This window comes from Salvelinus alpinus, chromosome 31 (genome assembly GCF_045679555.1).
Source record: "Salvelinus alpinus chromosome 31, SLU_Salpinus.1, whole genome shotgun sequence".
In the NCBI taxonomy this organism is placed as follows: Eukaryota; Metazoa; Chordata; class Actinopteri; order Salmoniformes; family Salmonidae; genus Salvelinus; species Salvelinus alpinus.
Genome location: NC_092116.1, coordinates 27,488,250 through 27,515,642, shown reverse-complemented (window position 1 = coordinate 27,515,642; position 27,393 = coordinate 27,488,250).

Genomic DNA, 27,393 nt, shown 5'->3' with positions numbered 1-27,393 from the left:
GAGGGGTATAGAGGGAAAGAGAGGAGGGGTAGATGTGGGGTATAGAGATAAAGAGAGGAGGGGTAGATGTGGGTTATAGAGAGAAAGAGAGGATGGGTAGATGTGGGGTATAGAGATAAAGAGAGGAGGGGTAGATGTGGGGTATAGAGATAAAGAGAGGAAAGGTAGATGTGGGTTATAGAGAGAAAGAGATGAGGGGTAGATGTGGGGTATAGAGAGAAAGAGAGGAGGGGTAGATGTGGGGTATAGAGAGAAAGAGAGGAGGGGTAGATGTGGATATAGAGAGAAAGAGAGGAGGGGTAGATGTAAGGTATAGAGAGAAAGAGAGGAGGGGTAGATGTGGGGTATAGAGAGAAAGAGAGGAGGGGTAGATGTGGGGTACAGAGAGAAAGAGATGAGGGGTAGATGTGGGGTATAGAGAGAAAGAGAGGAGGGGTAGATGTGGGGTATAGAGAGAAAGAGAGGAGGGGTAGATGTGGGTATAGAGAGAAAGAGAGGAGGGGTAGATGTGGGGTATAGAGAGAAAGAGAGGAGGGGTAGATGTGGGTTATAGAGAGAAAGAGAGGAGGGGTAGATGTGGGGTATAGAGGGAAAGAGAGGAGGGGTAGATGTAGGGTATAGAGAGAAAGAGAGGGGGGGTAGATGTGGGTATAGAGAGAAAGAGAGGAGGGGTAGATGTGGGGTATAGAGAGAAAGAGAGGAGGGGTAGATGTGGGTATAGAGAGAAAGAGAGGAGGGGTAGATGTGGGTATAGAGAGAAAGAGAGGAGGGGTAGATGTGGGTATAGAGGGAAAGAGAGGAGGGGTAGATGTGGGTATAGAGGGAAAGAGAGGAGGGGTAGATGTGAGGTATAGAGAGAAAGAGAGGAGGGGTAGATGTGGGGTATAGAGAGAAAGAGAGGAGCGGTAGATGTGGGGTATAGAGAGAAAGAGAGGAGGGGTAGATGTGGGGTATAGAGAGAAAGAGAGGAGGGGTAGATGTGGGGTATAGAGAGAAAGAGAGGAGCGGTAGATGTGGGGTATAGAGAGAAAGAGATGAGGGGTAGATGTGGGGTACAGAGAGAAAGAGATGAGGGGTAGATGTGGGGTATAGAGAGAAAGAAAGGAGGGGTAGATGTGGGGTATAGAGAGAAAGAGAGGAGGGGTAGATGTGGGGTATAGAGAGAAAGAGATGAGGGGGTAGATGTGGGGTAAAGAGAGAAAGAGGGGAGGGGTAGATGTGGGGTATAGAGAGAAAGAGATGAGGGGTAGATGTGGGGTATAGAGAGAAAGAGAGGAGGGGTAGATGTGGGGTATAGAGAGAAAGAGAGGAGGGGTAGATGTGGGGTATAGAGAGAAAGAGAGGAGGGGTAGATATAGAGAGAAAGAGAGGAGGGGTAGATGTGGGGTACAGTGGGAAAGAGAGGAGGGGTAGATGTGGGGTATAGAGAGACAGAGATGAGGGGTAGATGTGAGGTATAGAGAGAAAGAGAGGAGGGGTAGATGTAGGGTACAGAGAGAAATAGAGGAGGGGTAGATGTGGGGTATAGAGAGAAAGAGAGGAGGGTAGATATGGGGTATAGAGAGAAAGAGAGGAGGGTAGATGTGGGTATAGAGAGAAAGTGAGGAGGGGTAGATGTGGGGTATAGAGGGAAAGAGAGGAGGGTAGATGTGGGGTATAGAGAGAAAGAGAGGAGGGGTAGATGTGGGTATAGAGAGAAAGAGAGGAGGGGTAGATGTGGGGTATAGAGAGAAAGAGATGAGGGGTAGATGTGGGGTATAGAGAGAAAGTGAGGAGGGGTAGATGTGGGGTATAGAGAGAAAGAGAGGAGGGGTAGATGTGGGGTACAGAGAGAAAGAGAGGAGGGGTAGATGTGGGGTATAGAGAGAAAGAGAGGAGGGGTAGATGTGGGGTATAGAGTGAAAAAGAGGAGGGGTAGATGTGGGGTATAGAGAGAAAGAGAGGAGGGGTAGATGTGGGGTATAGAGAGAAAGAGAGGAGGGGTAGATGTGGGGTATAGAGCGAAAGAGAGGAGGGGTAGATGTGGAGTATAGAGAGAAAGAGGGGAGGGGTAGATGTGGGGTATAGAGAGAAAGAGAGGAGGGGTAGATGTGGGGTATAGAGAGAAAGAGAGGAGGGGTAGATGTGGGTATAGAGAGAAAGAGAGGAGGGGGTAGATGTGGGGTATAGAGAGAAAGAGAGGAGGGGTAGATGTGGGGTACATAGAGAAAGAGAGGAGGGGTAGATGTGGGTATAGAGAGAAAGAGAGGAGGGGTAGATGTGGGGTACAGAGAGAAAGAGAGGAGGGGTAGATGTGGGTATAGAGAGAAAGAGAGGAGGGGTAGATGTGGGTATAGAGAGAAAGAGAGGAGGGGTAGATGTGGGTATAGAGGGAAAGAGAGGAGGGGTAGATGTGGGTATAGAGGGAAAGAGAGGAGGGGTAGATGTGGGGTATAGAGAGAAAGAGAGGAGGGGTAGATGTGGGGTAAATAGAGAAAGAGAGGAGCGGTAGATGTGGGGTATAGAGAGAAAGAGAGGAGGGGTAGATGTGGGGTATAGAGAGAAAGAGAGGAGGGGTAGATGTGGGGTATAGAGAGAAAGAGAGGAGGGGTAGATGTGGGGTATAGAGAGAAAGAGAGGAGCGGTAGATGTGGGGTATAGAGAGAAAGAGAGGAGGGGTAGATGTGGGGTATAGAGAGAAAGAGAGGAGGGGTAGATGTGGGGTATAGAGAGAAAGAGAGGAGGGGTAGATGTGGGTATAGAGAGAAAGAGAGGAGGGGTAGATGTGGGGTATAGAGCGAAAGAGAGGAGGGGTAGATGTGGAGTATAGAGAGAAAGAGAGGAGGGGTAGATGTGGGGTATAGAGAGAAAGAGAGGAGGGGTAGATGTGGGGTATAGAGAGAAAGAGAGGAGGGGTAGATGTGGGTATAGAGAGAAAGAGAGGAGGGGTAGATGTGGGGTATAGAGCGAAAGAGAGGATGGGTAGATGTGGAGTATAGAGAGAAAGAGAGGAGGGGTAGATGTGGGGTATAGAGAGAAAGAGAGGAGGGGTAGATGTGGGGTATAGAGAGAAAGAGAGGAGGGGTAGATGTGGGTATAGAGAGAAAGAGAGGAGGGGTAGATGTGGGGTATAGAGAGAAAGAGAGGAGGGGTAGATATGGGGTACATAGAGAAAGAGAGGAGGGGTAGATGTGGGTATAGAGAGAAAGAGAGGAGGGGTAGATGTGGGGTACAGAGAGAAAGAGAGGAGGGGTAGATGTGGGTATAGAGAGAAAGAGAGGAGGGGTAGATGTGGGTATGAGAGAAAGAGAGGAGGGGTAGATGTGGGTATAGAGAGAAAGAGAGGAGGGGTAGATGTGGGTATAGAGGGAAAGAGAGGAGGGGTAGATGTGGGGTATAGAGAGAAAGAGAGGAGGGGTAGATGTGGGGTAAATAGAGAAAGAGAGGAGCGGTAGATGTGGGGTATAGAGAGAAAGAGAGGAGGGGTAGATGTGGGGTATAGAGAGAAAGAGAGGAGGGGTAGATGTGGGGTATAGAGAGAAAGAGAGGAGGGGTAGATGTGGGGTATAGAGAGAAAGAGAGGAGCGGTAGATGTGGGGTATAGAGAGAAAGAGAGGAGGGGTAGATGTGGGGTATAGAGAGAAAGAGAGGAGGGGTAGATGTGGGGTATAGAGAGAAAGAGAGGAGGGGTAGATGTGGGTATAGAGAGAAAGAGAGGAGGGGTAGATGTGGGGTATAGAGCGAAAGAGAGGAGGGGTAGATGTGGAGTATAGAGAGAAAGAGAGGAGGGGTAGATGTGGGGTATAGAGAGAAAGAGAGGAGTGGTAGATGTGGGGTATAGAGAGAAAGAGAGGAGGGGTAGATGTGGGGTATAGAGAGAAAGAGAGGAGGGGTAGATGTGGGGTATAGAGAGAAAAAGAGGAGCGGTAGATGTGGGGTATAGAGAGAAAGAGAGGAGGGGTAGATGTGGGTATAGAGAGAAAGAGAGGAGGGGTAGATGTGGGTATAGAGGGAAAGAGAGGAGGGGTAGATGTGGGTATAGAGGGAAAGAGAGGAGGGGTAGATGTGGGGTATAGAGAGAAAGAGAGGAGGGGTAGATGTGGGGTAAATAGAGAAAGAGAGGAGCGGTAGATGTGGGGTATAGAGAGAAAGAGAGGAGGGGTAGATGTGGGGTATAGAGAGAAAGAGAGGAGGGGTAGATGTGGGGTATAGAGAGAAAGAGAGGAGGGGTAGATGTGGGGTATAGAGAGAAAGAGAGGAGCGGTAGATGTGGGGTATAGAGAGAAAGAGAGGAGGGGTAGATGTGGGGTATAGAGAGAAAGAGAGGAGGGGTAGATGTGGGGTATAGAGAGAAAGAGAGGAGGGGTAGATGTGGGTATAGAGAGAAAGAGAGGAGGGGTAGATGTGGGGTATAGAGCGAAAGAGAGGAGGGGTAGATGTGGAGTATAGAGAGAAAGAGAGGAGGGGTAGATGTGGGGTATAGAGAGAAAGAGAGGAGGGGTAGATGTGGGGTATAGAGAGAAAGAGAGGAGGGGTAGATGTGGGTATAGAGAGAAAGAGAGGAGGGGTAGATGTGGGGTATAGAGCGAAAGAGAGGAGGGGTAGATGTGGAGTATAGAGAGAAAGAGAGGAGGGGTAGATGTGGGGTATAGAGAGAAAGAGAGGAGGGGTAGATGTGGGGTATAGAGAGAAAGAGAGGAGGGGTAGATGTGGGTATAGAGAGAAAGAGAGGAGGGGTAGATGTGCGGTATAGAGAGAAAGAGAGGAGGGGTAGATATGGGGTACATAGAGAAAGAGAGGAGGGGTAGATGTGGGTATAGAGAGAAAGAGAGGAGGGGTAGATGTGGGGTACAGAGAGAAAGAGAGGAGGGGTAGATGTGGGTATAGAGAGAAAGAGAGGAGGGGTAGATGTGGGTATAGAGAGAAAGAGAGGAGGGGTAGATGTGGGTATAGAGGGAAAGAGAGGAGGGGTAGATGTGGGTATAGAGGGAAAGAGAGGAGGGGTAGATGTGGGGTATAGAGAGAAAGAGAGGAGGGGTAGATGTGGGGTAAATAGAGAAAGAGAGGAGCGGTAGATGTGGGGTATAGAGAGAAAGAGAGGAGTGGTAGATGTGGGGTATAGAGAGAAAGAGAGGAGGGGTAGATGTGGGGTATAGAGAGAAAGAGAGGAGGGGTAGATGTGGGGTATAGAGAGAAAAAGAGGAGCGGTAGATGTGGGGTATAGAGAGAAAGAGATGAGGGGTAGATGTGGGGTACAGAGAGAAAGAGATGAGGGGTAGATGTGGGGTATAGAGAGAAAGAGAGGAGGGGTAGATGTGGGTATAGAGAGAAAGAGAGGAGGGGTAGATGTGGGGTATAGAGAGAAAGAGAGGAGGGGTAGATGTGGGGTATAGAGAGAAAGAGAGGAGGGGTAGATGTAGGGTACAGAGAGAAAGAGAGGAGGGGTAGATGTGAGGTATAGAGAGAAAGAGAAGAGGGGTAGATGTGGGGTATAGAGAGAAAGAGAGGAGGGGTAGATATGGGGTATAGAGAGAAAGAGAGGAGGGGTAGATGTGGGTATAGAGAGAAAGAGAGGAGGGGTAGATGTGGGTATAGAGCGAAAGAGAGGAGGGGTAGATGTGGAGTATAGAGAGAAAGAGAGGAGGGGTAGATGTGGGGTATAGAGAGAAAGAGAGGAGGGGTAGATGTGGGGTATAGAGAGAAAGAGAGGAGGGGTAGATGTGGGTATAGAGAGAAAGAGAGGAGGGGTAGATGTGGGGTATAGAGAGAAAGAGAGGAGGGGTAGATATGGGGTACATAGAGAAAGAGAGGAGGGGTAGATGTGGGTATAGAGAGAAAGAGAGGAGGGGTAGATGTGGGGTACAGAGAGAAAGAGAGGAGGGGTAGATGTGGGTATAGAGAGAAAGAGAGGAGGGGTAGATGTGGGTATAGAGAGAAAGAGAGGAGGGGTAGATGTGGGTATAGAGGGAAAGAGAGGAGGGGTAGATGTGGGTATAGAGGGAAAGAGAGGAGGGGTAGATGTGGGGTATAGAGAGAAAGAGAGGAGGGGTAGATGTGGGGTAAATAGAGAAAGAGAGGAGCGGTAGATGTGGGGTATAGAGAGAAAGAGAGGAGTGGTAGATGTGGGGTATAGAGAGAAAGAGAGGAGGGGTAGATGTGGGGTATAGAGAGAAAGAGAGGAGGGGTAGATGTGGGGTATAGAGAGAAAAGAGGAGCGGTAGATGTGGGGTATAGAGAGAAAGAGATGAGGGGTAGATGTGGGGTACAGAGAGAAAGAGATGAGGGGTAGATGTGGGGTATAGAGAGAAAGAGAGGAGGGGTAGATGTGGGGTATAGAGAGAAAGAGAGGAGGGGTAGATGTGGGGTATAGAGAGAAAGAGAGGAGGGGTAGATGTGGGGTATAGAGAGAAAGAGAGGAGGGGTAGATGTGGGGTATAGAGAGAAAGAGAGGAGGGGTAGATGTGGGGTATAGAGAGAAAGAGAGGAGGGGTAGATGTGGGGTATAGAGAGAAAGAGAGGAGGGGTAGATGTGGGGTATAGAGAGAAAGAGAGGAGGGGTAGATGTGGGGTACAGAGAGAAAGAGAGGAGGGGTAGATGTGGGGTACAGAGAGAAAGAGAGGAGGGGTAGATGTGGGGTATAGAGAGAAAGAGAGGAGCGGTAGATGTGGGGTATAGAGGGAAAGAGAGGAGGGGTAGATGTGGGGTATAGAGAGAAAGAGAGGAGGGGTAGATGTGGGTATAGAGAGAAAGAGAGGAGGGGTAGATGTGGGGTATAGAGAGAAAGAGAGGAGGGGTAGATGTGGGGTATAGAGGGAAAGAGAGGAGGGTAGATGTGGGGTATAGAGAGAAAGAGAGGAGGGGTAGATGTGGGGTATAGAGAGAAAGAGAGGAGGGGTAGATGTGGGGTATAGAGAGAAAGAGATGAGGGGTAGATGTGGGGTATAGAGAGAAAGTGAGGAGGGGTAGATGTGGGGTATAGAGAGAAACAGAGGAGGGGTAGATGTGGGGTACAGAGAGAAAGAGAGGAGGGGTAGATGTGGGGTATAGAGAGAAAGAGAGGAGGGGTAGATGTGGGGTATAGAGTGAAAAAGAGGAGGGGTAGATGTGGGGTATAGAGAGAAAGAGAGGAGGGGTAGATGTGGGGTATAGAGAGAAAGAGAGGAGGGGTAGATGTGGGGTATAGAGAGAAAGAGAGGAGGGGTAGATGTGGAGTATAGAGAGAAAGAGAGGAGGGGTAGATGTGGGGTATAGAGAGAAAGAGAGGAGGGGTAGATGTGGGGTATAGAGAGAAAAAGAGGAGGGGTAGATGTGGGGTATAGAGAGAAAGAGAGGAGGGGTAGATGTGGGGTATAGAGAGAAAGAGAGGAGGGGTAGATGTGGGGTATAGAGAGAAAGAGAGGAGGGGTAGATGTGGAGTATAGAGAGAAAGAGAAGAGGGGTAGATGTGGGGTATAGAGAGAAAGAGAGGAGGGGTAGATATGGGGTATAGAGAGAAAGAGAGGAGGGGTAGATGTGGGTATAGAGAGAAAGAGAGGAGGGGTAGATGTGGGTATAGAGAGAAAGTGAGGAGGGGTAGATGTGGGGTATAGAGGGAAAGAGAGGAGGGTAGATGTGGGGTATAGAGAGAAAGAGAGGAGGGGTAGATGTGGGTATAGAGAGAAAGAGAGGAGGGGTAGATGTGGGGTATAGAGAGAAAGAGATGAGGGGTAGATGTGGGGTATAGAGAGAAAGTGAGGAGGGGTAGATGTGGGGTATAGAGAGAAACAGAGGAGGGGTAGATGTGGGGTACAGAGAGAAAGAGAGGAGGGGTAGATGTGGGGTATAGAGAGAAAGAGAGGAGGGGTAGATGTGGGGTATAGAGTGAAAAAGAGGAGGGGTAGATGTGGGGTATAGAGAGAAAGAGAGGAGGGGTAGATGTGGGGTATAGAGAGAAAGAGAGGAGGGGTAGATGTGGGGTATAGAGAGAAAGAGAGGAGGGGTAGATGTGGAGTATAGAGAGAAAGAGAGGAGGGGTAGATGTGGGGTATAGAGAGAAAGAGAGGAGGGGTAGATGTGGGGTATAGAGAGAAAGAGAGGAGGGGTAGATGTGGGTATAGAGAGAAAGAGAGGAGGGGTAGATGTGGGGTATAGAGAGAAAGAGAGGAGGGGTAGATGTGGGGTACATAGAGAAAGAGAGGAGGGGTAGATGTGGGTATAGAGAGAAAGAGAGGAGGGGTAGATGTGGGGTACAGAGAGAAAGAGAGGAGGGGTAGATGTGGGTATAGAGAGAAAGAGAGGAGGGGTAGATGTGGGTATAGAGAGAAAGAGAGGAGGGGTAGATGTGGGTATAGAGGGAAAGAGAGGAGGGGTAGATGTGGGTATAGAGGGAAAGAGAGGAGGGGTAGATGTGGGGTATAGAGAGAAAGAGAGGAGGGGTAGATGTGGGGTAAATAGAGAAAGAGAGGAGCGGTAGATGTGGGGTATAGAGAGAAAGAGAGGAGGGGTAGATGTGGGGTATAGAGAGAAAGAGAGGAGCGGTAGATGTGGGGTAAAGAGAGAAAGAGAGGAGGGGTAGATGTGGGGTATAGAGAGAAAGAGAGGAGGGGTAGATGTGGGGTATAGAGAGAAAGAGAGGAGGGGTAGATGTGGGTATAGAGAGAAAGAGAGGAGGGGTAGATGTGGGGTATAGAGCGAAAGAGAGGAGGGGTAGATGTGGGGTATAGAGAGAAAGAGAGGAGGGGTAGATGTGGGGTATAGAGAGAAAGAGAGGAGGGGTAGATGTGGGGTATAGAGAGAAAGAGAGGAGGGGTAGATGTGGGTATAGAGAGAAAGAGAGGAGGGGTAGATGTGGGGTATAGAGCGAAAGAGAGGAGGGGTAGATGTGGAGTATAGAGAGAAAGAGAGGAGGGGTAGATGTGGGGTATAGAGAGAAAGAGAGGAGGGGTAGATGTGGGGTATAGAGAGAAAGAGAGGAGGGGTAGATGTGGGTATAGAGAGAAAGAGAGGAGGGGTAGATGTGGGGTATAGAGAGAAAGAGAGGAGGGGTAGATGTGGGGTACATAGAGAAAGAGAGGAGGGGTAGATGTGGGTATAGAGAGAAAGAGAGGAGGGGTAGATGTGGGGTACAGAGAGAAAGAGAGGAGGGGTAGATGTGGGTATAGAGAGAAAGAGAGGAGGGGTAGATGTGGGGTATAGAGAGAAAGAGAGGAGGGGTAGATGTGGGTATAGAGAGAAAGTGAGGAGGGGTAGATGTGGGGTATAGAGGGAAAGAGAGGAGGGTAGATGTGGGGTATAGAGAGAAAGAGAGGAGGGGTAGATGTGGGTATAGAGAGAAAGAGAGGAGGGGTAGATGTGGGGTATAGAGAGAAAGAGATGAGGGGTAGATGTGGGGTATAGAGAGAAAGTGAGGAGGGGTAGATGTGGGGTATAGAGAGAAAGAGAAGAGGGGTAGATGTGGGGTATAGAGAGAAAGAGAGGAGGGGTAGATGTGGGGTATAGAGAGAAAGAGAGGAGGGGTAGATGTGGGGTATAGAGCGAAAGAGAGGAGGGGTAGATGTGGAGTATAGAGAGAAAGAGAGGAGGGGTAGATGTGGGGTATAGAGAGAAAGAGAGGAGGGGTAGATGTGGGGTATAGAGAGAAAGAGAGGAGGGGTAGATGTGGGTATAGAGAGAAAGAGAGGAGGGGGTAGATGTGGGGTATAGAGAGAAAGAGAGGAGGGGTAGATGTGGGGTACATAGAGAAAGAGAGGAGGGGTAGATGTGGGTATAGAGAGAAAGAGAGGAGGGGTAGATGTGGGGTACAGAGAGAAAGAGAGGAGGGGTAGATGTGGGTATAGAGAGAAAGAGAGGAGGGGTAGATGTGGGTATAGAGAGAAAGAGAGGAGGGGTAGATGTGGGTATAGAGGGAAAGAGAGGAGGGGTAGATGTGGGTATAGAGGGAAAGAGAGGAGGGGTAGATGTGGGGTATAGAGAGAAAGAGAGGAGGGGTAGATGTGGGGTAAATAGAGAAAGAGAGGAGCGGTAGATGTGGGGTATAGAGAGAAAGAGAGGAGGGGTAGATGTGGGGTATAGAGAGAAAGAGAGGAGGGGTAGATATGGGGTATAGAGAGAAAGAGAGGAGGGGTAGATATGGGGTATAGAGAGAAAGAGAGGAGGGGTAGATGTGGGGTATAGAGAGAAAGAGAGGAGCGGTAGATGTGGGGTATAGAGAGAAAGAGAGGAGGGGTAGATGTGGGGTATAGAGAGAAAGAGAGGAGGGGTAGATGTGGGGTATAGAGAGAAAGAGAGGAGGGGTAGATGTGGGTATAGAGAGAAAGAGAGGAGGGGTAGATGTGGGGTATAGAGCGAAAGAGAGGAGGGGTAGATGTGGAGTATAGAGAGAAAGAGAGGAGGGGTAGATGTGGGGTATAGAGAGAAAGAGAGGAGGGGTAGATGTGGGGTATAGAGAGAAAGAGAGGAGGGGTAGATGTGGGTATAGAGAGAAAGAGAGGAGGGGTAGATGTGGGGTACAGAGAGAAAGAGAGGAGGGGTAGATGTGGGGTACATAGAGAAAGAGAGGAGGGGTAGATGTGGGTATAGAGAGAAAGAGAGGAGGGGTAGATGTGGGGTACAGAGAGAAAGAGAGGAGGGGTAGATGTGGGTCTAGAGAGAAAGAGAGGAGGGGTAGATGTGGGTATAGAGAGAAAGAGAGGAGGGGTAGATGTGGGTATAGAGGGAAAGAGAGGAGGGGTAGATGTGGGTATAGAGGGAAAGAGAGGAGGGCTAGATGTGGGGTATAGAGAGAAAGAGAGGAGGGGTAGATGTGGGGTAAATAGAGAAAGAGAGGAGCGGTAGATGTGGGGTATAGAGAGAAAGAGAGGAGGGGTAGATGTGGGGTATAGAGAGAAAGAGAGGAGGGGTAGATGTGGGGTATAGAGAGAAAGAGTGGAGGGGTAGATGTGGGGTATAGAGAGAAAGAGAGGAGCGGTAGATGTGGGGTATAGAGAGAAAGAGATGAGGGGTAGATGTGGGGTACAGAGAGAAAGAGATGAGGGGTAGATGTGGGGTATAGAGAGAAAGAGAGGAGGGGTAGATGTGGGTATAGAGAGAAAGAGAGGAGGGGTAGATGTGGGGTATAGAGAGAAAGAGAGGAGGGGTAGATGTGGGGTACAGAGAGAAAGAGAGGAGGGGTAGATGTGAGGTATAGAGAGAAAAAGAAGAGGGGTAGATGTGGGGTATAGAGAGAAATGGAGGAGGGGTAGATATGGGGTATAGAGAGAAAGAGAGGAGGGGTAGATGTGGGTATAGAGAGAAAGAGAGGAGGGGTAGATGTGGGTATAGAGAGAAAGTGAGGAGGGGTAGATGTGGGGTATAGAGGGAAAGAGAGGAGGGTAGATGTGGGGTATAGAGAGAAAGAGAGGAGGGGTAGATGTGGGTATAGAGAGAAAGAGAGGAGGGGTAGATGTGGGGTATAGAGAGAAAGAGAGGAGGGGTAGATGTGGGGTATAGAGAGAAAGTGAGGAGGGGTAGATGTGGGGTATAGAGAGAAAGAGAGGAGGGGTAGATGTGGGGTACAGAGAGAAAGAGAGGAGGGGTAGATGTGGGGTATAGAGAGAAAGAGAGGAGGGGTAGATGTGGGGTATAGAGTGAAAAAGAGGAGGGGTAGATGTGGGGTATAGAGAGAAAGAGAGGAGGGGTAGATGTGGGGTATAGAGAGAAAGAGAGGAGGGGTAGATGTGGGGTATAGAGAGAAAGAGAGGAGGGGTAGATGTGGAGTATAGAGAGAAAGAGAGGAGGGGTAGATGTGGGGTATAGAGAGAAAGAGAGGAGGGGTAGATGTGGGGTATAGAGAGAAAGAGAGGAGGGGTAGATGTGGGTATAGAGAGAAAGAGAGGAGGGGTAGATGTGGGGTATAGAGAGAAAGAGAGGAGGGGTAGATGTGGGGTACATAGAGAAAGAGAGGAGGGGTAGATGTGGGTATAGAGAGAAAGAGAGGAGGGGTAGATGTGGGGTACAGAGAGAAAGAGAGGAGGGGTAGATGTGGGTATAGAGAGAAAGAGAGGAGGGGTAGATGTGGGTATAGAGAGAAAGAGAGGAGGGGTAGATGTGGGTATAGAGGGAAAGAGAGGAGGGGTAGATGTGGGTATAGAGGGAAAGAGAGGAGGGGTAGATGTGGGGTATAGAGAGAAAGAGAGGAGGGGTAGATGTGGGGTATAGAGAGAAAGAGAGGAGCGGTAGATGTGGGGTATAGAGAGAAAGAGATGAGGGGTAGATGTGGGGTACAGAGAGAAAGAGATGAGGGGTAGATGTGGGGTATAGAGAGAAAGAGAGGAGGGGTAGATGTGGGTATAGAGAGAAAGAGAGGAGGGGTAGATGTGGGGTATAGAGAGAAAGAGAGGAGGGGTAGATGTGGGGTATAGAGAGAAAGAGAGGAGCGGTAGATGTGGGGTATAGAGGGAAAGAGAGGAGGGGTAGATGTGGCGTATAGAGAGAAAGAGAGGAGGGGTAGATGTGGGTATAGAGAGAAAGAGAGGAGGGGTAGATGTGGGGTATAGAGAGAAAGAGATGAGGGGTAGATGTGGGGTATAGAGAGAAAGAGAGGAGGGGTAGATGTGGGGTATAGAGAGAAAGAGAGGAGGGGTAGATGTGGGGTATAGAGAGAAAGAGAGGAGGGGTAGATGTGGGGTATAGAGAGAAAGAGAGGAGGGGTAGATGTGGGGTATAGAGAGAAAGAGAGGAGGGGTAGATGTGGGGTATAGAGAGAAAGAGAGGAGGGGTAGATGTGGGGTATAGAGAGAAAGAGAGGAGGGGTAGATGTGGGGTATAGAGAGAAAGAGAGGAGGGGTAGATGTGGGGTATAGAGAGAAAGAGAGGAGGGGTAGATGTGGGGTATAGAGAGAAAGAGAGGAGGGGTAGATGTGGGGTATAGAGAGAAAGAGAGGAGGGGTAGATGTGGGGTATAGAGAGAAAGAGAGGAGGGGTAGATGTGGGGTATAGAGAGAAAGAGAGGAGGGGTAGATGTGGGGTATAGAGAGAAAGAGAGGAGGGGTAGATGTGGGGTATAGAGAGAAAGAGAGGAGGGGTAGATGTGGGGTATAGAGAGAAAGAGAGGAGGGTAGATGTGGGTATAGAGAGAAAGAGAGGAGGGGTAGATGTGGGGTATAGAGAGAAAGAGAGGAGGGGTAGATGTGGGGTATAGAGAGAAAGAGAGGAGGGGTAGATGTGGGGTATAGAGAGAAAGAGAGGAGGGGTAGATGTGGGGTATAGAGAGAAAGAGAGGAGGGGTAGATGTGGGGTATAGAGAGAAAGAGAGGAGGGGTAGATGTGGGGTATAGAGAGAAAGAGAGGAGGGGTAGATGTGGGGTATAGAGAGAAAGAGAGGAGGGGTAGATGTGGGGTACAGAGAGAAAGAGAGGAGGGGTAGATGTGGGGTATAGAGAGAAAGAGAGGAGGGGTAGATGTGGGGTACAGAGAGAAAGAGAGGAGGGGTAGATGTGGGGTATAGAGAGAAAGAGAGGTGGGGTATAGAGATAAAGAGAGGAGGGGTAGATGTGGAGTTATAGAGAGGAGGGGTAGATGTGGGGTATAGAGAGAAAGAGAGGAGGGTAGATGTAGAGTTATAGAGAGGAGGGGTAGATGTAGAGTTATAGAGAGGAGGGGTAGATGTGGGGTATAGAGAGGAGGGGTAGATGTGGAGTTATAGAGAGGAGGGGTAGATGTGGGGTATAGAGAGAAAGAGAGGAGGGGTAGATGTGGGGTATAGAGAGGAGGGGTAGATGTGGAGTTATAGAGAGGAGGGGTAGATGTGGGGTATAGAGAGAAAGAGAGGAGGGGTAGATGTGGGATGATGATGTAGAGAAAGAGAGATGTAAAGAGCATTGACTGGAAAGTAGTGCCCCTGAAGGGATGTGGAGGAGGATGTGGGATTCATTCACAGAGGGAGAGAACGAGAGTGAGGAGGAGAGAGGGGAGGAGGAGAGGAGGAGGAGAAGAGAGGGGAGGAGAGGGGAGGAGAGGGGGAGGAGGAGAGGAGGAGGAGAGGAGGAGGAGAGAAAGAGAGGGGAGGAGGAGAACAGAAAGGGGAGGAGGAGGAGAGAGGGGAGGAGGAGGAGGAGAGGAGGAGGAGAGAAAGAGAGTGAGGAGAAGGAGGAGAGAGAGAGAGGGGAGGAGGAGAACAGAAAGGGGAGGAGGAGGAGAGAGAGGGGAGGAGGAGAACAGAAAGGGGAGGAAGAGGAGAGAGAGGGGAGGAGGAGGACAGAAAGGGGAGGAGGAGGAGAGAGAGGGGAGGAGGAGAACAGAAAGGGGAGGAGGAGGAGAGAGAGGGGAGGAGGAGAACAGAAAGGGGAGGAGGAGGAGAGAGAGGGGAGGAGGAGGACAGAAAGGGGAGGAGGAGGAGAGAGAGGGGAGGAGGAGAACAGAAAGGGGAGGAAGAGGAGAGAAAGGGGAGGAGGAGGAGAGAGAGGGGAGGAGGAGGACAGAAAGGGGAGGAGGAGGAGAGAGAGGGGAGGAGGAGGACAGAAAGGGGAGGAGGAGGAGAGAGAGGGGAGGAGGAGGAGAGAAAGGGGAGGAGGAGGAGAGAGAGGGGAGGAGGAGGACAGAAAGGGGAGGAGGAGGAGAGAGAGGGGAGGAGGAGGACAGAAAGGGGAGGAGGAGGAGAGAGAGGGGAGGAGGAGGACAGAAAGGGGAGGAGGAGGAGAGAGAGGGGAGTAGGTAGTATATTGATTGGATGGACACTGAGAAAGAAAAAAAAGAGATTTTGAAAAATTGATTTCTGAGAGGATTCCTGCAGTGAGACTTGCCATGGTCCCACACTTAATGTCAGAATAAGTATGCATGCCACGCAGACGCACAAACACGCACACACACACAAACAACTCCGTCTGTGAGCGAAGCATACTGGAAAATAGTCCCAGATGTCGTCAGATATTTAGAAAAGAGTCAGAGATGTATGTACAGCCATCAGACAGACTGAGTGATTGGATGATGAATGTACTCTGTTCTCAGAAAACAATCATGTACAGTCTGCATAAATGTGAAAGCTGCGTCTTGACGGAGTGATTGCATAATGTGTTTCGATAGCCAGCTAGGGGGAGAATACAAAAATATTGTTATATTATACAGTGCATTCAGAAAGTATTCAAACCTCTTGACTTTTTCCACATTCTGTTACGTTACAGCCTTATTCTAAAATGGATTAATGCTGTAATGCTGGCCAGTTTTGTTGGCTGGTTTCTGGTCTGTGGTTGGGTTCTGGCTTGCTGCCTGGAACTGTGGTGATCCTACTAACTGTGTGATTCAATCTAACTAACTCTCACACTGTGTGGTTTGATTGACCATTAGCTGATTCCTCGCCAACCTATTTTATCCGTGTTGACATTTTCTAAAATGGCTCCCTCCCACCCACTTTCCTCCATACGGGGAAACAGACTTTATCCAGATTGGCGGCACCACCTTCCAAGTCTACGGTGATCTATTCCATGTAGCAGCTGCACCTTTTCTGCACAGTTCTGGGATAATAGTATCCTGGATAGGTCCCACTCTAAGACATTGTTGGAGTCTATCCTGGATAGGTCCCACTCTAAGACATTACAGTGTATCCTGGATAGGTCCCACTCTAAGACATTACAGTGTATCCTGGATAGGTCCCACTCTAAGACATTGTTAGAGTCTATCCTGGATAGGTCCCACTCTAAGACATTACAGTGTATCCTGGATAGGTCCCACTCTAAGACATTACAGTGTATCCTGGATAGGACCCACTCTAAGACATTACAGTGTATCCTGGATAGGTCCCACTCTAAGACATTACAGTGTATCCTGGATAGGTCCCACTCTAAGACATTACAGTGTATCCTGGATAGGTCCCACTCTAAGACATTACAGTGTATCCTGGATAGGTCCCACTCTAAGACATTACAGTGTATCCTGGATAGGTCCCACTCTAAGACATTACAGTGTATCCTGGATAGGTCGCACTCTAAGACTCTTTCCTTTTCTACTCCTCAGCCTGGTCGTCATGCCACTGCCTCACCATCCTGTCGCCTCTCTCCGACTGACTGGCCAGGGCTGCCCTGCAGAAAACCCTCCCTAGTGAAGTCACCTCTCCCCTCCCATCTCACCCGCCCTTCTCATTGAGCTAATCATCAGCCGATTATCTCTGGTCCCATGCCGTTGCTGGGTCGCAGATGTCAAAGTTTATTGAACTGATCAACACGCTGAATACTTTTGCAAGGCACTGTATATTCCACTCTGCATCTCACTGCTGGCTTGCTTCTGAAGCTAAGCAGGGTTGGTCCCTGGATGGGAGACCAGATGCTGCTGGAAGTGGTGTTGGAGGGACAGTAGGATGCACCCTTTTCTCAGGTCTAAAAAAGATCCCTATGCCCCAGGGCAGTGATTGGGGACACTGCCCTGTGTAGGGTGTTGTCTTTCAGATGGGATGTTAAATGGGTGTCCGGACTCTCTGTGGTCACGAAAGATCCCATGGCACTTATTGTAGGAGTGTTAACTCCGGTGTCCTGGCTCTCTGTAGTCACGAAAGATCCCATGGCACTTATTGTAGGAGTGTTAACTCTGGTGTCCTGGCTGAATTCCCAATCTGTCTGTCACCCCGTCCAACTTTTTAGAGTACCAGACGCGCGTGGCAAATTGGAGATTCAACTCACCACCGAATATGCCGGATTGTTTTTTTTTCCCCCAGCGCGCTGTTTGTGAGTCTGTTCGCAATTATAGAATTGTACCAAAATCAAGTCTATAAAAGGTTGGAATACTTGACAGCATTCCATTTTACACACACGGTGTAATCAGACAGAACACACACGGTGTAATCAGACAGAACACACACGGTGTAATCAGACAGAACACACACGGTGTAATCAGACAGAACACACACGGTGTAATCAGAAAGAACACACACGGTGTAATCAGACAGAACACACACGGTGTAATCAGACAGAACACACACGGTGTAATCAGACACGCGGTGTAATCAGACAGAACACACGTAAGATAAGAAGAACAAATGTTTGAAGCAGAGCATCAGTATTAAATAAACATGTTACCCATAATCAAAAAGGAGAACGATATGATAGGAGACAGTGGGTGAGAACAAACCTTCTGGAGACCTTCAAACGTTCAGGAAATCATTTCCTAGACAGATTTGCCTGGTAGCTAGTAGATTTAGCCTTACGCAGCAGGGCATCAGGGTAGACTTGTCTGTGACAAACAGTTCCTCTGGCAATCATTGAAACCTTCTTGGTAACGAGGGCACTCAGCATGTCTGTACTGAGGGAGGGTTTTTTTGTTCTTGGAAACGAGACTGAATATTTGTTCCCAGTCTGCAATGCTGTGGATGATGACCAACAGCATCACAGCCGAAAGGTGGAAGTAGACCAGGCTACCCCGTCCCTTTACATCGTGCCGATTTCTCTCCAGGCCTGATCAGTCCGCATGTTGACCAGACTCTGCTCAAAGGTTGCTGCCTGATAGAGTCTAAACTCATCTTCCACCAGATCAATAGAGGCTCCCTCAGGAATAACGCAGGGAAAGCGTGCCATGAAAAAGTTGAGGGATGAGAACTTGGCAGTCTGCCTGTTGGCAATGTCAGCGACCACAGCATGCTGGAGGAGCACACATCTCCAAATGGACATTTCAGCAACATGTAGTCTACTGCAGTAGATACATACGTTTCTGACATCTGCATAGAAGGTCTTCAGATCCAGCTTGCCTTGGCCCCCCCAAGTTGAGTCTCTATAGTAGAAGAACGGTTGGTACCTCTCAAACAGGGCCAATCACAAGGGTCAGCTCACAAGTATTGGCTTTTTAGACACGGCTCCTATTCAACACTAAAAGCAAAATCATTTTGAAAACTAAAACAAAATGATCGCATGGACACAGACCGCAAACTGGCTACACAAATCTTCAGTAGGCTACCGCAAAGGGAATCTGACCGCTGTTCAGTAGGCTACCGCAAAGGGAATCTGACCGCTGTTCAGTAGGCTACCGCAAAGGGAATCTGACCGCTGTTCGCTAGGCTACCGCAAAGGGAATCTGACCGCTGTTCAGTAGGCTACCGCAAAGGGAATCTGACCGCTGTTCAGTAGGCTACCGCAAAGGGAATCTGACCGCTGTTCAGTAGGCTACCGCAAAGGGAATCTGAACGCTCTTCAGTAGGCTACCGCAAAGGGAATCTGACCGCTGTTCAGTAGGCTACCGCAAAGGGAATCTGACCGCTGTTCAGTAGGCTACCGCAAAGGGAATCTGACCGCTGTTCAGTAGGCTACCGCAAAGGGAATCTGAACTCTGTTCAGTAGGCTACCGCAAAGGGAATCTGACCGCTGTTCAGTAGGCTACCGCAAAGGGAATCTGAACGCTCTTCAGTAGGCTACCGCAAAGGGAATCTGACCGCTGTTCAGTAGGCTACCGCAAAGGGAATCTGAACACTGTTCAGTAGGCTACCGCAAAGGGAATCTGACCCCTGTTCAGTAGGCTACCGCAAAGGGAATCTGAACGCTCTTCAGTAGGCTACCGCAAAGGGAATCTGACCGCTGTTCAGTAGGCTACCGCAAAGGGAATCTGAACACTGTTCAGTAGGCTACAGCAAAGGGAATCTGACCGCTCTTCAGTAGGCTACCGCAAAGGGAATCTGACCGCTCTTCAGTAGGCTACCGCAAAGGGAATCTGAACTCTGTTCAGTAGGCTACCGCAAAGGGAATCTGAACACTGTTCAGTAGGCTACCGCAAAGGGAATCTGAACGCTGTCCGCTAGAAGAGTCCGATGTTTCAGCCTATGTAAAAGGTGCTTATTGTATTTCTTTGCAGCATATACATATTTTCAGAGTTTTGAAATGGATAAAATCTCAAATCTAGTGCAAAGGCATTTTAGAAGCATTGCGCTATAGCTGATACCGGACACTCACTCATTCGTCTTCCCGCAGTCTTCTAAACTCCCGACTCCATTTAATAATGCTAAGATGTTTATATTTATTTTTGATTATACTGGTTTAATGCTTTTATGTGACGTGGATCATAATTACAGTTACAGTCTATCAGGTTGCGTGATCCTCGTCATGTTAGGTGGAAAATACAACTAATGGGACGCAGAATGAAATGTATATCAGACTCGCACAAATGCAACCAGTTATTTTTCAGATTTGAATTTAATTTCTTTCACGAGCAAATGTCCATCTTAACTTTGCAAACCTTTTAATTTTTTTACATTTAACCTTTATTTAACTCGGCAACCCCAAACGTTAGCTTGAATCAATTAGTGTTTACCTTTCCACAACACAAGGAGTCGAAAAGGGATTTGTCCATGTGTTCACGTACAGCTGACAGTCGGCAAACTCAGCATCACAACAAACAGGAGGGGCAGACACCGGGTAGCTATGTCGAATAATGATTTATTAATCTCCATGTCCGTTGACACAAACTCCGTACATGTCCGTGTGTTGCAGCTCGAGAATTGGGATGCTAGATTTACTCAGTGGATTAATTTTTTTATTACAATGTAAAAAATAAATAAAATCAGGCCCTATTCATTTCTGTGTACTTTTAACTCGGATCTCGTACCTGCGTACATTGACTGAGAATTGCGTAGTTGGTACGCGAAATGCTTGCATGTTGGCAGGTCTGCCTAATCATCCCCAGTTTACATGTGGCACCTTCATCCCCCCTCCTCTCCCCTGCAACTATTCCCCAGGTCATTGCTGTAAATGAGAATGTGTTCCCAGTCAATTTACCGGGTTAAATAAATAAACACACACATTCATCATGATACATCATTATTTTTGAGAATAGATGTGGCTGTCACTCTGTTAGCACAACTTTCATTGACAATTTCGACACTTTTTTGGAAACGAAAGATGCTCTACAGAGAAGATGGACCCAATCCATCTTGGAGCCTGGACCCTCTCGTCACGTTTCAAGGCTGCGTTAAGATATTGACGGCAGACCCGCTCAGGTAATACCTCCTATCCGTTGTAAGCGTTATCGTCGTACTGTTGTCTGCCAGGCTTATTAGGTATTTTGTTAGGAACCCCATTAGCTGTTGCGAAAGAAGAAGCTACTCTTCCTGGGGTCCAGACACAACATGAAACATGACATAATGCAGAACATTAAGAGACAAGAACAGCTCAACGACAGAATTACATAGATTTAAAAACGGCACACGTAGCCTACATATCAACACATACACACAACCTATCTAGGTCAAATAGGGGAGAGGCGTTGTGCCATGAGATATTGCTTTATCTGGGTTTTTTTTTATATCATGTCTGCTGTTCATTTGAGCAATATGAGATGGAAGGGAGTTCCATGCAGTAATGACTCTATGTAATACTGTACGCTTTCTTGAACATTTTCTGGATTTTGGGGGGGTGTTGTCAGTTGTAATCTTGTATCCATTAGTTTTAACTCCACTCTTAGATCTGCTAAAAAGAGGATTCCACGGTGGTCTGCTCACCCAGTACTTTTAGTTTTAACTCTACTCTTAGATCTGCTAAAAAGAGGATTCCACGGTGGTCTGCTCACCCAGTACTTTTAGTTCAAGTGTGAATTCCATGAACTTGAATAACCCCTCGGTTTGATAAAAATCGTAAAGGTCTTGGGTTGATGCATCTGAACATTTGGAGATGACTTCCTAAACTGGATTACATCAAGATCTGGCTTATGCAGACGAATCCGGACATTCTGGTTTGGACTGAAACGTGGATCTCTGGGGAAATTCTGGACTCTGATATTACTATTAAGGGTTGTGATGTGTTCAGCGCCGACAGACAGGGTAGATGTAGTGGAGGGGCTATTAAAAAAAATCCATTGTCCCTTGTAAATATTTTTCTCTCCTATCTTTAAGCCTTTGTCTAGGGGAAAATGTATCCATAACTATTATAGGGGCCTACCGTCCTTCAATCTTCCAACCTTACGGTTAACTAGTCCAACGCTCTAACCACCTGCCTTACATTGCACTCCACGAGGAGCCTGCCTGTTACACGAATGTAGTAGAAGCCAAGGTAAGTTGCTAGCTAGCATTAAACTTATCTTATAAAAAACAATCAATTAATCAATCATAATCACTAGTCAACTACACATGGTTGATGATATTACTAGTTTATTTAGCGTGTCCTGCGTTGCATATAATCGATGCGCATTCGCGAAACAGGACTGCCGTTGCTCCAACGTGTACCTAACCATAAACATCAATGCCTTTCTTAAAATCAATACACAAGTATATATTTTTAAACCTGCATATTTAGTTAATATTGCCTGCTTACATGAATTTATTTGAATTAGGGAAAATTGTGTCACTTCTCTTGCAACAGAGTCAGGGTATATGCAGCAGTTTGGGCCGCCTAGCTCGTTGCGAACTGTGTGAAGACTATTTCTTCCTAACAAAGACAGCCAACTTCGCCAAACGGGGGATGATTTAACAAAAGCACATTTGCGAAAGAAGCACAATCGTTGCATGACTGTACCTGACCATAAACATCAATGCCTTTCTTAAAATCAATACACAGAAGTATATATTTTTAAACCTGCATATTTAGCTAAAAGAAATCCAGTTTAGCAGGCAATATTAACGAAGTGAAATTGTGTCACTTCTCTTGCGTTCATTGCACGCAGAGTCAGGGTATATGCAACAGTTTGGGCCGCTAGGCTCGTTGCGAACTAATTTGCCAGAATTTTACATAATTATGACATAATATTGAATGTTGTGCAATGTAACAGGAATATTTAGACTTATGGATGCCACCCGTTAGATAAAATACGTAACGGTTCCGTATTTCACTGAAAAAATGAACGTTTGTTTTCGAGATGATAGTTTCCGGATTTGACCGTATTAATGACCTAAGGCTCATATTTCTGTGTGTTATTATGTTATAATTAAGTCTATGATTTGATAGAGCAGTCTGACTGAGCGTTGGTAGGCAGCAGCAGGCTCGTAAGCATTCATTCAAACAGCACTTTCGTGACTTCAAGCCTATCAACTCCCGAGATTAGGCTGGTGTAACCAATGTGAAATGGCTAGCTAGTTAGCGGGGTGCGCGCTAATAGCGTTTCAAACGTCACTCGCTCTGAGACTTGGAGTAGTTGTTCCCCTTGCTCTGCATGAGTAACGCTGCTTTGAGGGTGGCTGTTGTCGATGTGTTCCTGGTTCGAGCCCAGGTAGGAGCGAGGAGAGGGACGGAAGCTATACTGTTACACTGGCAATACTAAAGTGCCTATAAGAACATCCACTAGTCAAAGGTATATGAAATACAAATCGTATAGAGAGAAATAGTCCTATAATTCCTATAATAACTACAACCTAAAACTTCTTACCTGGGAATATTGAAGACTCATGTTAAAAGGAACCACCAGCTTTCATATGTTCTCATGTTCTGAGCAAGGAACTTAAACGTTAGCTTTCTTACATGGCACATATTGCACTTTTACTTTCTTCTCCAACACTTAGTTTTTGCATTATTTAAACCAAATTGAACATGTTTCATTATTTATTTGAGGCTAAATTGATTTTATTGATGTATTATATTAAGTTAAAATAAGTGTTCATTCAGTATTGTTGTAATTGTCATTATTACAAAAAAAATTATAAAAATTGTCCGATTAATCGGTATTGGCTTTTATTTGGTCCTCCAATAATCGGTATTGGCGTTGAAAAATCATAATCGGTCGACCTCTAATCTAAACCTAACCCAGCTGGGGACAAAGCCTTCACGGCCAAAGCCTAAAGATCCTTCAAAGTCAACTCTGATTGATCTTATTTGAACAAATACACCAGAGAAATATGTTTCTACTGGTGTGTTGGCCCAAGACACTAGTGACCATTGCCCAGATGTTTGTGTTAGAGATGTGAGAATATAAAAAGCGAAGCCTCGTGACATCACAAAGAGGGACTTCAGTGAACAGGCTTTTTTACATGATCTTTATTTTAGTGATCTTGATTGTATTTCATCTAATCCCTGAACCTGATTTAGCTTGGAGCCTTTCTGCAGATGTCTTCAATACTGTTGTAGATAATCATGCGCCCTTAAAAAAATTCAGGGTTAAAGGTCACTGGAATGCCTGCTACACTCCGGAATGATCAGAAGTCATTTATAAAAGAGATGATGCTTGGGTCAAGGCCAGGAACACAGGCTTAGGCCCGGACTGGCAAGTTTTAAGCAACTGAGGAATCATTGTACAAGACAAATCAGAAAGGCTAAATCGGATTATTATAAAACCGCTCTTTCGGATTGTAATGGGAACCCGGCTGAATTCTGGAAGATTGTCAAATCCCTGAAGGGTTCAACTTCCTCCTCTGCAACAACAAATAAATTCAGACACTGGCCTTATTTATTGAAAAAAATCCATAATTTGATGCATTTAATCACCATTTTATTTCATCTCTCTCTCTGAAATAACTTCTCAGCCTATTCACAGTGATATTGGGCTGGATGATGAGGAAACTTGCTGAATGATCAGAGAATTTATAGTCAAAGATTTTCTTCTAGGCTATTTACAGAGAAATAAGTCCTGGATGCTTTGCTAGCAATAGACAACACTAGATCCACAGGGGCCGACCAATTGGATCCCGGTCGGCCCCTGTGGTTGGCTCAATAACCCCCATTTTTTAAATTTAACGTTGTTATCAGGAAATATTCCAAAAGTATGGAAATCAGCTCTTGTGCTGCCACTCCATAAGGACGGGGATAGTAGATATCTTAATATTTATCACCCCGTTTCAAGGCTTCCTGGTCTAGATACGATTCTAGAATCTTTGTTAAACTTTGCTCTTTTTTCACCTGAGAAATGTATTTTGAATGTAAACCAGTCAGGGTTTAGGCCTAGGCATAGCACTATTACAGCAACCACTTCAGTTGTTAATGGTCTTGTCAATGCTAAAATTAAATGTGCTTATTTTGTTTGTTGACCTGTCGAAAAGTTTTCGATTGTCACGACTGTCTTCGTCCTCCTCATCTGACGAGGAGAGGCGAGAAGGATCGGAGGACCAATACGCAGCGAGGTAAGTGTTCGTCATTATTTAATGAAAGAAACTGAACACTACAAAAACAACAAAGTGACAACCGTGAAGCTAAATAACAATAGTGCTGACACAAACACTACACATAGACAATCACCCACAAACCCCAACAGAAAACAGGCTACCTAAATATGGTTCCCAATCAGAGACAATGAATGACAGCTGCCTCTGATTGAGAACCATATCAGGCCAAACGAGAAAACCCCACATAGAAACAGACAACATAGATAATACCCACCTAACTCACGTCCTGACCAACTAAATAAAGACTAAACAAAGGAAATAAGGTCAGAAACGTGACATTGATACTGTTGTTCATTCTTTAATTTTTTGTAAAGAGGTTTTCCTTGATAGGCCTGAGCTCTGACGCCTGTTCATGGTTTCATGATTATCTTAGTGACAGAACTCAAGTCATTGTGATTGATGCGGTTAAAGTCAGAATTTCTCGACGTACATTAATGTGTACCACGGGGGTTGATTTTGGTACCTGTTCTCTTCACTATTTATATAAACACCGTTGGTAAATCGGTTCAAAATGGTAAACTTCATCTATATGCGTATGATACTATTATGTATGCTGTTGCCCCGACTGCTAGCTGTGTCAAAATTACAATCATATTTGATATCTGTGCAGGAATCCCTTGCTTATTTAAAACGTGTGCTTAATATGGGCAAAAGGAAATACATGTTGTTTTCAAACCCTCGTAAGAATGTTCCAGATTAACAACTGTATATGTATATAGTTTGGGTATAATGTGTACAGTGCATTCGGAAAGTATTTAAAATGTATTAAATCGTTTTTTCCCCCCCTCATCAATCCACACACAATACCCCATTATGACAAAGCAAAAACAGGTTTTTAGAAATGGAATGAAACCCCCCCCCCAGGCAATATCACATTTACATAAGTATTCAGACACTTCACTCAGTACTTTGTTGAAGCACCTTTGGCAGCGATTACAGCCTCGGGTCTTCTTGGGTATGACGTTACAAGCTTGGCACACCTGTATTTGGGGAGTTTCTCCTATTCTTTTCTGCAGATCCTCTCAAGCTCTGTCAGGTTGGATGGGGAGCGTTGATGCACAGCTATGTTCGATCGGTTTCAAGTTTGGGCTCTGGCTTGGCCAATCAAGGACATTCAGAGACTTGTCCCGAAGCCACTCCTGCGTTATCTTGGCTGTGTGCTTAGGGTTGTTGTCCTGTTGGAAGGTGAACCTTCGCCCCAATCTGAGGTCCTGAGTGCTCTGGAGCAGGTTTTCATCAAGGATCTCTCTGTACTTTGCTCTGTTCATTTTTTCCTCTATCCTGACTAGTCTTCCAGTCCCTGCCGCTGACAAAAATCCCCACAGCATGATGCTGCCACCACCAAACTTCCCCGTAGGGATGGTGCCAGGTTTCTGCCAGACGCGATGCTTGGCATTCATCAGAGCAGACTCCAAGTGGGCTGTCGTGTGCCTTTTACTGAGGAGTGGCTTCAGTCTGGCCACTCTACCATAAAGGCCTGATTGGTGGAGTGCTGCAGAGATGGTTGTTCTTCTGGAAGGTTCTCCCATCTCCACAGAGGAACTCTAGAGCTCTGTCAGAGCTTCCATCCGGTTCTTGCTCACCTCCCTGATCAAGGCCCTTCTCCCCGATTGCTCAGTTTGGCCAGGTTGCCAGCTCTAGGAAGAGTCTTGGTGGTTCCTAAGTTCTTCCATTTAAGAATGATGGAGGCCACTGTGTTCTTGGGGACCTTCAATGCTGCAGACATTTTTTGGTACCTTTCCCCAGATCTCTGCCTCGACACAATCCTGTCTCGGAGCTCTACGGACAATTCCTTCAAACTCATTGCTTGGTTTTTGCTCTGATATGCACTGTCAACTGTGGGACCTTATACAGACAGGTGTGTGCCTTTCCAAATCATGTCCAATCAATTGAATTTACCACAGGTGTACTCCAATCAAGTTGTCTCAAAGATGATCAATGGAAACAAGATGCATCTGCGCTTAATTTAGAGTCTCATAGCAAAGGGTCTGAATACTTATGCAAATAAGGTATTTCTGTTTTTGGTTTTAATACATTTACAAAAATGTCTAATAACCTATTTTCGCTTTGTCATTATGAAGTATTGTTCGTAGATTGATGAGGATTTTTTTTTTTTTAATCCATTTTAGAATAAGTCTGTAACATAATAAAATGTGGAAAAAGTAAAGGGGTCTGAATACTTTGAGAAGGCACTAAATGTTCATGTTGTATATACAGGGCACATGGCTTCCCTGTTAAAATGTTCATGTTGTATATACAGGGCACATGTCTTCCCTGTTAAAATAAAGGTTAAATTAAAAAAATTCAGTCGAGGAGTCAAAGAAATGTGACTTTGCTTGGGAAGTAATCTTATACAATGTGTGACTTTGTCACAATCAATTGATCTATTCATTTTCTGTAAAAGAGAAAATGGATAATTCAGTTGAGGGTCATATAAATTATGAAACATATTTAGTTGCGGAAAAACATTTGGGAAAATTGGTTCTAGACTATATTTCCCTTATCCTTTATTATTATTATTATAACTCATTTATGTATTTTTTTTTATGTGAAAAAGGAACCCCTACTACAGCAGAATGATGCGACAAAACGCTTTGATGTATAGATTCAGTATAGTTGCTATCACAGTGATCCAGCCTGTATTATCACAGTGATCCAGCCTGTATTATCATAGTGGTCCACCCTGTATTATCACAGTGATCCAGCCTGTATTATCACAGTGATCCAGCCTGTATTATCACAGTGATCCAGTCTGTATTATCACAGTGGTCCAGCCTGTATTATCACAGTGATCCACCCTGTATTATCACAGTGATCCACCCTGTATTATCACAGTGATCCAGCCTGTATTATCATAGTGATCCAGCCTGTATTATCATAGTGATCCAGCCTGTATTATCATAGTGATCCGGCCTGTATTATCACAGTGATCCAGCCTGTATTATCATAGTGATCCAGCCTGTATTATCATAGTGATCCAGCCTGTATTATCATAGTGATCCACCCTGTATTATCACAGTGGTCCAGCCTGTATTATCATAGTGATCCAGCTGGTTTTATCACAGTGATCCAGCTGGTTTTATCACAGTGATCCAGCTGGTTTTATCACAGTGATCCAGCTGGTTTTATCATAGTGATCCAGCTGGTTTTATCACAGTGATCCAGCTGGTTTTATCATAGTGATCCAACTGGTTTTATATATTACATAGACCTATTCTCTCCCAAACTTCATCACTCTCACTGACTCTACCATTATAACTGAGAAACACAGCTGTCATGTTTCAAACATAGTTGTCATAGTTAACCGAGGAATACAGGTACAGATGTGATTCTTAGCTGAATATAATTGTCATTTATTTCCCTGACATTTATTTATCAGCCAGCAAAGCAACGTTGTAAAAGTAGTATTATA